Source organism: Polypterus senegalus, chromosome 6 (assembly GCF_016835505.1).
Source record: "Polypterus senegalus isolate Bchr_013 chromosome 6, ASM1683550v1, whole genome shotgun sequence".
Taxonomy (NCBI): Eukaryota; Metazoa; Chordata; class Cladistia; order Polypteriformes; family Polypteridae; genus Polypterus; species Polypterus senegalus.
Window position 1 is genome coordinate 137,600,750 of NC_053159.1, and position 14,494 is coordinate 137,615,243.

Below are 14,494 nucleotides of genomic sequence, written 5' to 3' on the forward strand. Positions count from 1 at the left end.
ATGAGAAGAAAATTGAAGTCGGGAGGACAAAGCAAAAGTCAGGAACCCAAGTGGTCAATTCACAAAACAAGACAAATTCACAATAGGTTAAGCAAAGATATTTTTTATCCACAGCTCAGATAAAGACACAACAATCTGGATGGCTATTTAAACCCACTGCTGCAAGCAGTTGCCTGAATGTGATGAGCTTAGGCGCCACAGTCCCCAACGATAAGAAAGTTTACACTCGTCACTGGAACAAGTAGCAGCACACTCAAGGCACACAGAGATCCGCCAGAGGAAATACAATTTAACAATATAACACCTACTTACTACAAGAGAGATCTTGAAACTCCTACTTAAACTCCAACTTACTACTAGAATGTTCTCTGTTTCATTTGTGCTTTTCACTCTCCCTCACTACAACCTGTCATCTATGGAGGAGGAGTGAAAGCTTTAGATTCGTCAAAAATTTTGATCTCCAGCTTTTGACAAATATCGACGTTTTAGGGTCCACTGATACCAAAAATATTGATATCTTAATGATGGGTGTGTGTGTCTGTCTGTCCTACTGTGTTTCTTGAGGACGGTCTAGAGCTAAAACGTCTAGATGGAGAAAATACCAAACTCAAAACTTAAACCTGTTATGAGATGATGATGTGCTGATTAGTTTTTGAGCCAAATCATGCAAGAGAAAGATGCACTCTACACTGCAGTGGTTCTTAAATTGTGGGGCGGGTCCCCCTAGGGGGGCACAAAGTAACAAAAAGGGGGGCACAAAAATGTGAAATATGAAAAATACATCTATTGAAACCTAAACAAAGTAATTTAAACTACATTCTGATACTAGAAAAATAAATATAGAGTTAGATAAATGTCAATAAAAGTTAGGTAGGTATAATAAAATATGCATCTATGATATATCATTAATTAAAAAAGAACAAATTGGTATTAGTGGGCTCCTTTCAAAAAAAGTTAGGGGGGCGCGATTAAAACTGTTATGAAAACTCGGGTTGCAAATACTGAAAGGTTGAGAAACGCTGCTCTAGAAGAATCCTCAAATCAATTTTTGATAATATCTCAACAATTATGGTAAATCCCTTAATTCTGCAATTAATTATGGATTCTTCTTGTCAATCGCTATCCTACTGACCTATTTTATGATCAGAAAGATCATAACATCAGAGCAATAAATAATTACTGAAAGGTTATAGAATAACTTGGTTCCTAGAGCGCAAAGCCTACTGTCACTCACGTCAAACTTTTTTCTTTATTGTTTATTAATTAATTAATCAATTAATCAGCTAAGAACCCCACACATAACTGTGCATGTAGTACCAATACAAATAAAATGTTTAGGGTGGAGTGGCCTCAAATGTTTCACAATCAGCCTAAAATTTCACAGGTAAGCTAGCTATCTCCTATATAAGGTGTTTTATATGTAATAAATGTATTCTATATACATAACAATAAGGTGTCAATTGTGGAAACCTGCACATTTCTGGGCTTCATAATCACCCAGGACTTAACATGGACGACCAACATAGACTCCATAATACAAAAAGCCACAACAACGGATGTTCTTCCCGAAACAGTTGAGGGAGTTGAATGTACCACAGGAGCTGCTGAATCAATCAGATCTACACAGCCGTCATTGAGTCTGTTCTCAGCTCATCCATCACAGTGTGGTTTGAATCAACAACTAAACAAGACAAGAACAGGCTACAATAGATAGTCAGGTCTCCTGAAAAGATCACTGGCACCAGTATTCCCACCTTACAGGACCCGTACTAGTCCAGAGTCAGGAAGCGGGCAGGGAAATCATCATCGACCCCTCACTTCCAGGCCACAACCTCTTTGAACTTCTGCCATCTGCCAGGTGTTAAAGACTAAACTACAGTAAAACAAGCAGATATAAGAACAGTTTCTTTTCACAAACCATTAATAGTTCATTTGGCTGCCTTCGCTCAGCATGGGAACACCCCTAACGTTTTGTTAAGTGGTATATATTTCAGTATTTCCTGCACTGCCTTGCACTCGGTATGCATATATTTACTTTTGTATCTTTTATTTATCTCAGGTATGTATCATCAATTGTGTGCATGTCCATCATGTAACAATAATTGGAGAGTCAAAGTCAAATTCCTTGTATGATATATATATATATATTATATTTATATGAAGCTTGCCAATCTGCTTACAATACTGAGCGTCCATCCATAGATTTTCTACATTCCTATCCAGTTCAGAGACAAAAGGAGCCAATGTGTATCAAAACAGCAGGGAGCACAACACCACTGGCCACTGACAGAAAACCCAAAGTCTTCCTAGAAAGCCATGTTAGATTTGTTATTATCCAGCCCACTATATCCTAACTACAGGGTCACGGGGGTCTGCTGGAGCCAATCCCAGCCAACACAGGGCGCAAGGCAGGAAACAAACCCCAGGGCACAGGGCACACACACACACACACACACACACTAGGGACAATTTAGAGTCGCCAGTCCACCTAAACTGCATGTCTTTGAATTGTGGGAGGAAACCCACGCAGACACGGGGAGAACATGCAAACTCAGCGAACCCGGGTCTCCTAACTGCGAGGCAGCAGTGCTACCCACTGCGCCACCGTGCTGCCCATCTGCTATCATGTGTTTATAAATATTGGACTTCACAAGACTACCCAATATGGAAAAGAAAAAACAGTTCCAAGACAATTGAGTATATATTGTTTTTTTCCTTATTTTTGCAGTTGACTCTAAGGGAAATGATCACGATTTATTATGTAAACAAATGTTTTAACAGTAAGGCGCTATATGGGCACTTGACCCGGCACAGATAGACACGGAAGGCACGTCTACAATAAATAAACTTTTATTTCTTCTTCGTCTGTGGGCACACGTCTTCCCCATATCCCACAGGTAATACACAGTCCCAAGCACCATTGCACAATTAAATCAACCTTCTTCTGCACCACCACTCCTCCCAGACAACCTTGTCCTCCTCCACCCGAATCTGGCCGCTGAGTGGTGTTCGGTGGCTCCTTTTATTGGGTACCCGGCTACACTTCCCGGTGTGGTGAAACCAGTGCCCAAAAGGGGCCAGCAGCTCCCGCTGCATGGGCTCCGGCCATCCATCCCAATGTATATGTGTGGTACAGAGTTACATGCAGCTCGTAAGACTTTTAATATGAAGTTGTTTTGTTCTTGCTGGTCCATTGTGCTGAGGGACAGCAGCACTAATCTCTGAATCCTGGTGTCTTCTTGATCCATGATATAAATACTACAACTTTACAATAGTTCAGATTATTAGGGTGTTGTGCTGTGTTAGCCATTATGGATGACATGAGAAGTCCAGCAAAAATGACACCTTTTATTGGCTACCTGAAAAGATTACAATATGCAGGCTTTCGAGGCAACTCAGACCCCATCTTCGTCCCTGCTCTTACATCTCGCCTGAAGAAGGGGCCTGAGTTGCCTCGAAAGCCTGCATATTGTAATCTTTTTAGTTAGCCAATAAAAGGTGTCATTTTTGCTGGACTTCTCTCTCAATACTTTCAAATTCAACATTTGTTGTTCTGGAAGTTTATTCAACACTGGTGTAAGGAGCGCAGGCTCCACCTGTCTTGATACCTCTTCACAAAGTAGACCAGACACCCAGTGAAGGTTAGAAATTGTACATTTGACATGTTTATTCAATTTGCGAGAGACTAAAGAAACGCACACACAACACCCAAACAAATAAAGAAGAAAAGCAGCAGAACTTCTGCCAGCCGGCTCCACAGATATAAAAGCACTTTGCCTTTTCCCAAAAGAAGTCTTTGAATAACAAAGGGCCATTCAGCTAATTACAGGCTGTCATTTCACGTTCAGCTAGTGTGTTACTAAAACAACATCAAGCGGAGAGTTAAAAGTGTAAAATAACTGGCATGAAGTATTCAGAATTATGTTTTTAAGGGAGCGATGAATTCCCTTTTGAGAACTGCCTACTTGAACTTCTGTATTTGTTGGCATCAACTTATTCTGTCATGGTTTTAAATTCTTTTTTTTAGAATGTCGCCTTTTTTTTTTTTGCTTAAGCTCTTACTTTCCAGTCCTTCAATAAACCACCATACTGTGGACTTTCTCCAGGTTTGTTACGTCTGTCTCGTAATACGGATAGTGTTATAGATGTGGCCCTATGTTATGAGGAGGAAGTGTAAACCGCCTTGACTGCACCGACGTCAGCATCTCGAGATATGAATTGAGGGTCCAACTCACCGTTTAATCACTTTGGATTCTGCTAGTACTTCTGTCCTCTTCAAGTGCTTTCTACAGTAGATCTAAATGCTTGTTGTATTATTATTATTATTAATTCTGTGTGGTCAGGTCCTGGTAATGTATTAGTTTAAATGTCCTACCTGTTAAGTTTTGCTTTTGCTTAAATTACGCTTACGTTACTCACACAAAGCATCATATGTGTGTGGCACAATGGCTACTGCGACTACACTCATCCAGTGTCCTGGGTTCAATTCCTGTGCCTGGTTGTTGTCTGTCTTGTCTGTGCTTGCCTGTCATCCCCGTGTCCGTGTCAGTCTTTCTCTCCCTGATAATTCCAAAAATGACCCCAGGTCAGTGGGCTCCAGAGAGGACCGGCGTCCCATCCAACATTGCTTCCTGCTTTGCTGTCAGGACTGGCACTGAACCCCTGTGACCCTCAATTTCTAAGGTATGTTTGAGAATGATCCCCTTAGGGTATGTTTATGTAGTATTATTTACCATTTTAACAAATTTCGTGTTAATTGCAAGCCTAACAAACTTGTCTGGGACAGGTCTTTCTGAATTATTTATATAACAGATTACTTAACTCGTTTATTCAAAATGTCTTCCAAATCTCAGATATGGCCACCTTGTTTTTATGCTTTGCACAGCTGAATAACTGACTGGTTGGGTGACTCAATCGGTGTCAGTGACCAGTTGAAGAAATATGAAAACAGTTGCTCAAGTATTAAGTGTAGTCGATTTGAGTTACTAAAGAATAAATGGAATGGCAACCCAGTATTCACGCTAGTGGGACGTAACTTTATCAGGGATGCTAGCACTTGTAATATGGTGGCGAGTTCTGTACCATCAAAACACCAAGATAGCAATATTTTATTATTTCCAAATTAATTTACACCATATAAACAAGTACAGAAAAGTAGATTGAAGTGGTATGGATATGTGATGAGGGAAGACAATAAATATGGTGAGAAAATGAGGAAATTCCAAAATGGAGGTGGATGTTTGAAGTACTGTGGTGGGCTGGCGCCCTGCCAGGGGTTTGTGTCCTGCCTTGTGCTCTGTGTTGGCTGGGATTGGTTCCAGCAGACCCCCGTGACCCTGTAGTTAGGATATAGCAGGTTGGATAACGGATGGATGGATATATATATATATATATATATATATATACACAAGCTTTTAAGCTTACAAGTTACAGGTATACTGTATGTGGAAGCAGGTGAGCGTATTTATCCTTATTCTTATTCTTTTTTTTACACTTTCAGTGTCAAGCACCCTTCAAATGTTGGTTCTGTTATGGCTATTTTATAAATGTATGTATACCATACTGTACACAATTTATATGTGTCATATCAGGGTTGTGGGGGTGCTGACACAGCATGCAATACAAGTTCAGACCTTGGACCTCGGATGTGATCCCTGGTCTCCTTACTGAAAGGCAGCAGCACTACTACCATGCCAGCCAGTTTATAAATATATATATATATATATATATATGTGTGTGTGTAAACTATACAACCTATAGATTATAGGTTTTACTAAACTAAATCTGAACAACAAAACCAAGTTTTAAGCTTTACTTTAAAGGCCACATATTATGCTTTGTAAATTAACATCTAATCCATTAATAGTCACCAAAGGACTGGCAGAAAGCCTTTCTGTCAAAGTTATGACTACTCTTTAATACAAGATCGGCTAAGACTTCTCTGTACTGTATACCCATTTTTTCAGTACCTTGTTGGTATATATGAACTAAACGTCACTCTTCGCTGTGCTTACATCCACTGGCAGCCAACATTAACTCTTAACCAAACACAGTTTCTACTTATTAAAGTGCCTTACCTTTCAAAGTGTTTATATATCAGTCCTATCATAAAGTACACAGCCACTTTCTTGCAAACGCCTGAGTGCCATTCTCTCCTCCTGCTTCTAGGTGCAGCACATTCTCAGCGTTTGGAACTGAAATCCTTGCAGTGTGAGAATCTTTGCCCTGATTTGCGGCGTTACTCTCCCTTCTCCTTCCTTGATTGTCACGCGGCCTCCCTTCTACCAGCAGACGTTTGAGTTTACAAGTTGTTGCCAGGGGAGACAGTAGGCCAGCATTACAATTCAGACACGAACCCCGGCTTCTTTACACGGCCACGGGGGCTAAATACAATTCAAAGAAATCAGCTGGAATCTCCTTCTGTTTGTAATCCATTGTGCTTCTTCCTTATCAGCAGTAACCTGAGTTGTGAGTGGCAATCCATTGCTGTCTTAATGTGTTTCAAATCATTGAAAAAAGTTTGAAACTCACAGGTCTTGTTTGCCTGAGGCTATAAAAATACGCTATCTTCAGAGAGTGTTTAGTGCCTCCCACAACCCTCTTTCTGTTACTGCCTCAATTTTTGAGATATTGGAACTGTTTTTGCATTCATTTATAATATGAAAGGGAAAATATATTTTTGTTTTGCACATTAAATGTATGGTAATGATGGTGGTACAGTATTTAGCATAGCTGTCTCACATCTCCAAGGCCCTGTTTTCAAATCCAGCCCAGTGGACTTTGCACGTTTGTTTTTCCTCCGGTACTCCAGTTTTTGTTCCATATCACAAACGCATGCATGTTAGGTTTTTCAGCAGCTCTGAATTGACTTCTTTTGCTCCCGTTAGGGGTCACCACAGCAGATCTTCTTCTTCCATATCTTCCTGTCCTCTGCATTTTGTTTTGTTACCCCCATCACCTGCATGTCCTCTCTCACCACATCCATAAACCTTCGCTTAGACCTTCCTCTTTTTCTCTTTCCTGGCAGCTCTATCCTTTGCATCCTTCTCCTAATATACCCAGCATCTCTCCTCTGCACACGTCCAAACCAACACAATCTCGCCTCTCTGACTTTGTCTCCCAACCGTCCAACTTGAGCTGGCCCTCTAATGTACTCATTTCTAATCCTATTCATCCTCATCACATCCAATGTAAATCTTAACATCTTTAACTCTGCCACCTCCAGCTCTGTCTCCTGCTTTCTGGTCAGTGCCACCGTCTCCAGCCCATATAACATAGCTGGTCTCACTACCGTCCTGTAGACCTTCCCTTTCACTCTTGCTGATACTCGTCTCTCACAAATCACTCCGGACACTCTTCACTACCCACTCTCATCACCCTGCACACACTCTCGTAGCAGCTCTGCATTGATTTAATTTCACTAAATGTGAGTGTATGCATGATTGCAACAGACTGGCACCCCATCCAAAGTCATAACTCTAACGTACTAAGAAAATGTAAAAAATGCATGGATGATTTAAGCATAAGCATGTTCAAGCTGCTGTGACTGCAATCTGAAGTCGTCTTTGGTATGTGCATTAAGTCTGCACATCTGGATATGCCACACATTCAGAAAGTTTTCAGACCCCTTTGCTTTTTACACATTTTGTTAAGTGCCAGTCTTGTGCTAAAATCACTTAAATTAATTTTTTCCCACATCAAGCAACACTCAGTACCACAGGATGACAAAGTGCAAACAGGAGTTTAGAAGATTGTACAAATTTATTACAAATAAAAAATTAAAATATCTCATTGATGCAAGTATTCTGACCCTTTACTCAGTGGTTAGTTGAAGCCCCTTGGGAAGCAATGACATCCTGCAGTCTTTTTGGGTTTTGCGCGACAAGCTTTACACACCTAGACTTGGGGATTTTCTGCCATTCTTCTGTGCAGATCCTCTTAATACCACAAGGTATCAGTTAACATCTATTATTGCAATCTGAATGAAGAAGCACCATCTCCAACTCAACCTACCAAAGGCAGACCTTCTTGTTATCCCATCTTGTCCATTTATTCAAATGTCTCTTGGTCTTGCAGATTCACGTTGTGCGATATCCTCAAGATCATAGTTTTTGACAGAGTATGCAGCACAACTTCTGGTTCAGGCTTTGGATACTTCAGATCTCTGCTGGCAGGAGTACTAGAAGGTGTTACCAAGCCACTGCAGATGATTCACTATGTAGCAGCATGTCTGGTGTTCAGCCAGCCCAGACGGCACCTGTCGCCCTTTTTTCAGATCACAACATTGCCTCCCTGTAGCAGCACTAGTTCATATCCTTGATGCTCACCTACAAAGTAGTCAATGGGTCAGTACCAATACATATATATGGTGTCACAGGAGGCTGGGGGACAGACCAAGCCGGGACGCCTGGAAGGACCAGGAGGTGGCATATACGTCCTCTGGGCCACGAGGGGGCAACCGCCCTGGATCTGGAGAGGACTATGGGAGTGGAGCAAGGAGGCTCAAGCCCATTGGGGCCCGTGGCCACCGCCAGGAGGAGCCCCGAGCCTCATGGAATCCGGGAAATATTCACTTCTGCCACACCCAGGAAGATGGAGAAAGATTTTTCCAGGGACGCCCGAGTGCCTCTGGGTCCAAGAGCAGCACTCCTGCCACACCAAGAAGTGCTGCCGGAAGAGTATCATCCGGGTGGGAATAAAAGGGGCCGTCGTCCTACAGTTGGGGAGCTAGAGTCGGGAGTGGGAGCAGGACTAAGCTCCCGTGGAGAGAGGAAAGGCGGTCCAAGGACATTGGGGAAGAGGCCCATGTTAGAGGTGGTTAGTGCTGGGAGCACTGTGTGTTGTACAAGAACTGCGTTAATAAAACGTGTGCTTTTTATAAAGATGTGGTCTCAGTCTGGTGGTGTCCGGGCGTATCTCACAGTGGAGACCCTCATGAAGTCCTACGCTCCTCTCACCCCTCAGGTCTGATGATGAACAGTGTCTGGTGATACCATCTCTGTATGGCATCAAATCTCAATCCAGACTTTTTTCATGTGTAGCTCCTAGTAGGTGGAACGAGCGGCCCACCTGCATTCAGACTTCGCAGCTTCACCAATGTGTTTAAGAAGTATTTGAAGACTACCTTGTTCAGTGAATTTCTGCCTAATTGATCGTGGCTTTCTTAGGTTTTTGTTACCTAGGAACTGTAACTCACTTCCATTTTGTTCTTAGCTTTTCACTTGTGAACCTTGTTTGGCTGCTCCCATCAGGGGTTACCACAGTGGATCATCATTTTCCATATTTTGTTCCGTAACACTTGATCCAAAACAGTGTCCCAGACTGATGTTCACTCGATTATGTTGATCGCTTTTGTAAGTCGCCTTGTATCTGCTAAAGCCCATGTCAAATCATGTGATTTTTCCAGCGATTTTCAGCTGTAGCTTTATTTACATTATCTTAGCAAATCAGAGGAAGTTGGTGGTGTGCTGCCGTGAAGCCAGCCATCTAATGTTACAGGCCTTGCTCCAATAAAACCACACAGGTTTGGTTTTGTCTTTAGTCTTTAGTCGCGGGGTGGGCACTGTGTGCATGAAAGCTGACAACCAATGAACGCTCATCAGGATGAATAATGCATTGACTGTAATGATGAAGTAAAAAGAAAATAGAAGAGAGGCTTATCTCTCCAATGTTTCATGTTTTACATACTAAAACAGAACAGAAAAAAAGAAGAAGAAGAAAAGGGCAGAGACTGTGAATGAACTCACTGAACCTGTTAACCCTTCATACAGTGCCGGCTCCGTCAGGCAGTACTTTACTGGCTCACATGAAAAGAGATGAGCACGACTGTGCTGGAAAGTCGGCACCCAGTCAGTAAATGTGACACGGCCAGCAATTTTCAGTCACATAAACTAACACAGTCCTACGACAAGATCAACAGCAGCAGTGGTCAAATCTGACATTCCTCACAACTAGAAGTTGCGTAATGTGACGTCGGCTTACACAAACGAATGTTTCTTCTAAAGGTTTTGAATTATGCTGGATCTAATTTTGCACCTTAAAAATATTTTTGAAACACGTTTATTGATGATTTGTTAATGTGCACATCTTTTTTTGACTCCATCTTGTTGTGCAAGACATCCCCATTTTGTAAACCTTGCATTATTCCGGCTGCAGTGGTCATCCACGAGGAGTGTGTGGTGTGTGTTATTATCAACACAGTGATATAAAAGGCCAGCACCTTGCACTCCTGGGTCATCTGAGTACTGGATACAGATTAGTTACATGTGGTGTGTGCTTTGCTTTATCTTTCCTTTGGTCTCTCAGCATTAAGACTCTCGCTTTGTTTTCTCATTAGAGGCCTTTCTGATTAGGTGTTGATGAACTTCTTGGCTATGAATGTTCACTTGGTTTGTGATTCCCATTTCATCTCCCAATCCCGTTAACCATGAAAAAAAAATCCTGCCATAAAACTCATGACTAAATCCAAATTGAGTGAAGAGTCAAGAGGAGACTTTGGGCCGGAGGCTCAGCTGGCGATGGGCAGATGAGTTCACGTAAAACAGAGGGTGGAGAGATGGGTGGTGAGAAAGGAGTGCCTTGGTGCAAGAGGTTGGTGGATGATTGGGATGAGGCACCACACCAGGCAGATGAGGATTAACATCTACTGCATAATGGTAGGCCCAGGGCAGCTGCAGGATTGTTCTTTTTGGTTCTGTTTGCTCTGCAATTTTTGTGTTTTCATTGTGTTCATCGGTGCTGTTTAGTTAAATTGCCATTGTTTGTCTTATCTGGCCCCCTTGGTATTATTTTGGGTGCACGAAGCTACCACGAGGGCCTCTCCTTTTCAGCTGTACTGGGCTGATAAGTATTATTTATTTGGTATGTGCTTGTGCTACTCCCCTTTTACCCTTCTGTTTAAATTGAATGCCTTTTGTTAGCAGTGTTTTCGTTGACAAAGCTGCACAGCCACATTCTATGGGGCCTCCTCTTTTCAAATCACAGTGGGATATTGGCATGTGTAGGTACCCGTCTTAAAAAAAACAGGCCTGACAACTACAACACTGGGCAACGTACTGGGAGCACATGCCCTCTCGGCCAAAGTTCATAATTTAATCTCAAGTGTCCATAAATAAATAAGCTGCTGTCTTAGGGAAAAACTGAAAATGACTGAAAGGTCTGTTACATGTGGCTCATCAGATCTATGTTATCTAAAAAGAAAAAGAAATTGTAAAGGAAAACATTATGGCACATCACTTTATTTTATGAATCATCTTTTTCTCATTCAGGGCGACAAGGAGACTCAGGACCAAAGCCTGGGTGTAAGCACCATTGATGTGAAGCATTCTTCCATCCATTTTCCATCACATTGTTGAAGCCCGGGACTCTTAAAGATTATGAAAACTTTACTGAAAGACACAAAAAGATTTTAGAGAAACTTAAAAGCAAATGTATGCAAATAATAAAATAAGCACCCCCTAAAAAACCCTAAACCAGCCCTGCGGAGCTGAACGTTCTAAATAACAACCACAGAAGAGCCTGAGTGGATGGACAAGTCCAGGTGGAAGAAAAAGAGGAATCAAAAGATTTCCCCAGAGAGGCAAGGCTGGAGTCTATCCAGGCCAGCTTAGGGTGCAAGGCAGGAACAAACCCTGGGCAGGGTGCCACACACAACCACACACCGAACACACCCTACGGCCAGTTAAGCACAGACAATTCGCCTAACCAGCATGTCTTTGGACCGTGGGAGGAAACCCATGTGGACACAGGGAGAACATACACACTCCACACTAGGAGGACCTGGGAAACGAAACCTGATCTCCTTACTGCAAGGTAGCAGCACTACCACTGTGCCACCGTGCCTTGGTTCATCATGTCTCTTCAAAATTAAATTTCACTGATACCAGAATATACTTCGTGCACCCTGAAGTGGTCAAACTGGCAGTGGTGATCAGCATGGCCGGGTATAATGATTAGAAAGCCTGTCCTTTTGATTATGTAGTACAGTCCCCTTCCTGCAATGTATGAGTTCAATGGAATTCTTTTAACTTCAGCCAGCCCTCCATGACTCATGCCTTAAAGTCAGAGTCCGCAGAATATCACTATTTAGACTAAATGTGGCATATTGCCTCCTGGTGGCCATTTTCCCACATTAGCACTTGCAGGGTCTTTCCAGTTAATAATTTGGCTTCGTATTTTAAAATCCAGACTTTGTTGAGCTAGTTCTGTCCTTGGCAATATTTTGCCATCTAGTCAACACATGCAAAATATACAAAATAAAAAAAACAAATCATGGAGGATATGCGAGTCATCAAAAGACATGTCACTCAATACAGTTTGAAGGAAGAATTGTGTTTTCTACCACGTACATTTGCTGTGTGTGCACTTCTCATTGCAGGTTGATTTCAGTACATCTTTGCATTCTTCCATAACCAATCAGTCATGATTTTTATGTCTGAAGAAGTTTTAATGAATATATTGTAAATCTAGGTCACTTTCTTTAATTCTCTCTAGCTTCCCTTCTATAAAAATAAACTTGTAAGCTTTTTGTTAGTTTGTTCGCTAATCACACACACAAAAGACTGAACTCATTTTCACCAAATATTGCAGGTGCCATACAGTTGGTCCAACGTAAAATATAGGCTATATAGTGTATCACAATTAAGAGTTATAGTGGGGAGCAACTCAAATACAGCTCCAACTCGTGGACTACAATTCCCATCAGGCCTCAAGAGCACATTGGGGTTGAGGCGAGGATGTTGTCAATAGCACACACAGTTATGCAGCAGCCAAAACAGACTGTAGGTACTGTGAACGATAGGGGGCACTCTCGCTCCCTTGAACCCCTGTCCACGACTCCAGACACCAGGTAAAAGTCCTCAAATTGACTTTATTTTCTTGCCACAGTGCACAAAGCACACTCTCCACCACAATTCTCATTAAACTCACAATAATACAATAATAAACAATCCTCCAGCTCCCAGACGCGTTGCCACCCTTCCACCCAGCTCAGCTCGTTGTCTGGGAGTTCCCATAGTCCTTTTATAATCCCTGACCCGGAAGTGTTCCCAATCCCCAGTCCACAAGTCCTTATTCCTTCCAGGTCAGGGTAAATAGTCCCTTTCTTCAACCCGGAAGACCGTCGCTCTTCCTGTGACGAACCTCCAGGTCACAGGGCACGAAGAAGCCCTCGGTCCTCCCTGCAGCTCACTCCTGTGGCCCCCACAGCATCCAGCAGGGCTTTGCCTAAAAACTCCAATATCCATGATGCCCGGCTGGTCTTCTGGGGACCTCCACGCTGCAAGGAGGGCTCCACCTGGCGGCTTGGGGGTATTGGCCGGGATAAATGGCCGGCCATCCATTACAGTATCCCCCAGCGACGAATTATTATTGCCCCAAGAGGGAAGTCTTCCTCCAAGAGGACGTCCTGGTTGAGCCTTGATTAAAACGAACATCTTGGTCCCTGGAGAACCTAGGGGGAATATTATTCCAAATTGACCTCTTATCCCCCTCTCTCTAAGGACAGTTCCGCCAAATATGGCCCAACCTTCGGCACCCGTAACACTGCCTCTGTCCTCCTGGTATTCTTCCCCTACGGGACTGAAAACAATAAGGAACTGTTAGGTCCGCCCCTTTTTCTGGGAGAGAAACCCCTGCCGCCTCTACCGGTGTTTTTTCTTTTTCTGTCTCTTTTTCTTTCGTGTCAGGAGACCCCCGTTTTATCTTAGAGCCCTCCTGTTTAATCTGGGGCTTATATACAGTCTGGGTCTCTCTATTACAAGAAGAGAGCCCTTTACTGTCTGCACCCTCTTGATTTACAAATTACGGCGGCGTCTTCAGGGCTGCCTCGCCCGGAGTCAGCACTGTCTAGCTGCCCCGGATCGATTAGCCCTTCCGCCGACCACTCGGTTAACGTATCGACCTCTCTTGTAGGGTACGCCGTGTATTGGCACCGCTACTTATTAAACGCGGGCCCGGATCACACCGCGTCCCTCTATTATGTACGATATGGGTCTCGCTTACCTGTATCGCCGCACCACCAAATCGCCGCACGTAGGCCCTCACCTTCTCCAACGGCTCTCTGGCTGCCGCTCCCAAATCCCCGACGATCTTTTCAATGGTTGTCAGGACCTGCAAGACACTCGCTACGGGCTCGATTAGTTTTTCGAGCTCCCGTAAGTTTATATAATTATTCATTTCGACCGGCAGAACACTCACTTCCTTGTTCGTGTTACCTGCCGACCAGGAGCCAATGAGCACGCCCGCTTCAGGCACGTGCTCTGACGGGTCTCGCGGAGGCTTCTGGGACTTGGAGTTCTCGAAGGGTCGAGTTGCCTTCTTCGGCGAACTGCGGTCTGCCTTTAATATTTTTTCGACATCCCGATCAGCTACTTCCCGACCCTCCTTACCTTCTTGTGGGTTGAGCGATGCCTCGCTCGCCTCCCCCTTCCCCTTCGGAAAGACCAAGTCCATTTCTTCGGGCTCGAAGGTGCAAACAGCAGGACACGGAGCTCCT

General features: G+C 43.2%; 1 protein-coding gene across 1 annotated transcript in view; it reads right to left on the bottom strand.

Moving 5' to 3' along the window:
* The window catches only part of map3k19 (mitogen-activated protein kinase kinase kinase 19), a 99,588-nt gene extending 93,337 nt beyond the window's left edge, over nucleotides 1–6,251 (bottom strand). The window contains exon 1 of the mRNA XM_039757311.1: nucleotides 6,078–6,251. The gene's annotated coding sequence lies outside the window, so the exon portion shown is untranslated. The remainder of the gene's footprint in view (nucleotides 1–6,077) is intronic.
* Nucleotides 6,252–14,494: the final 8,243 nt, after the last annotated feature.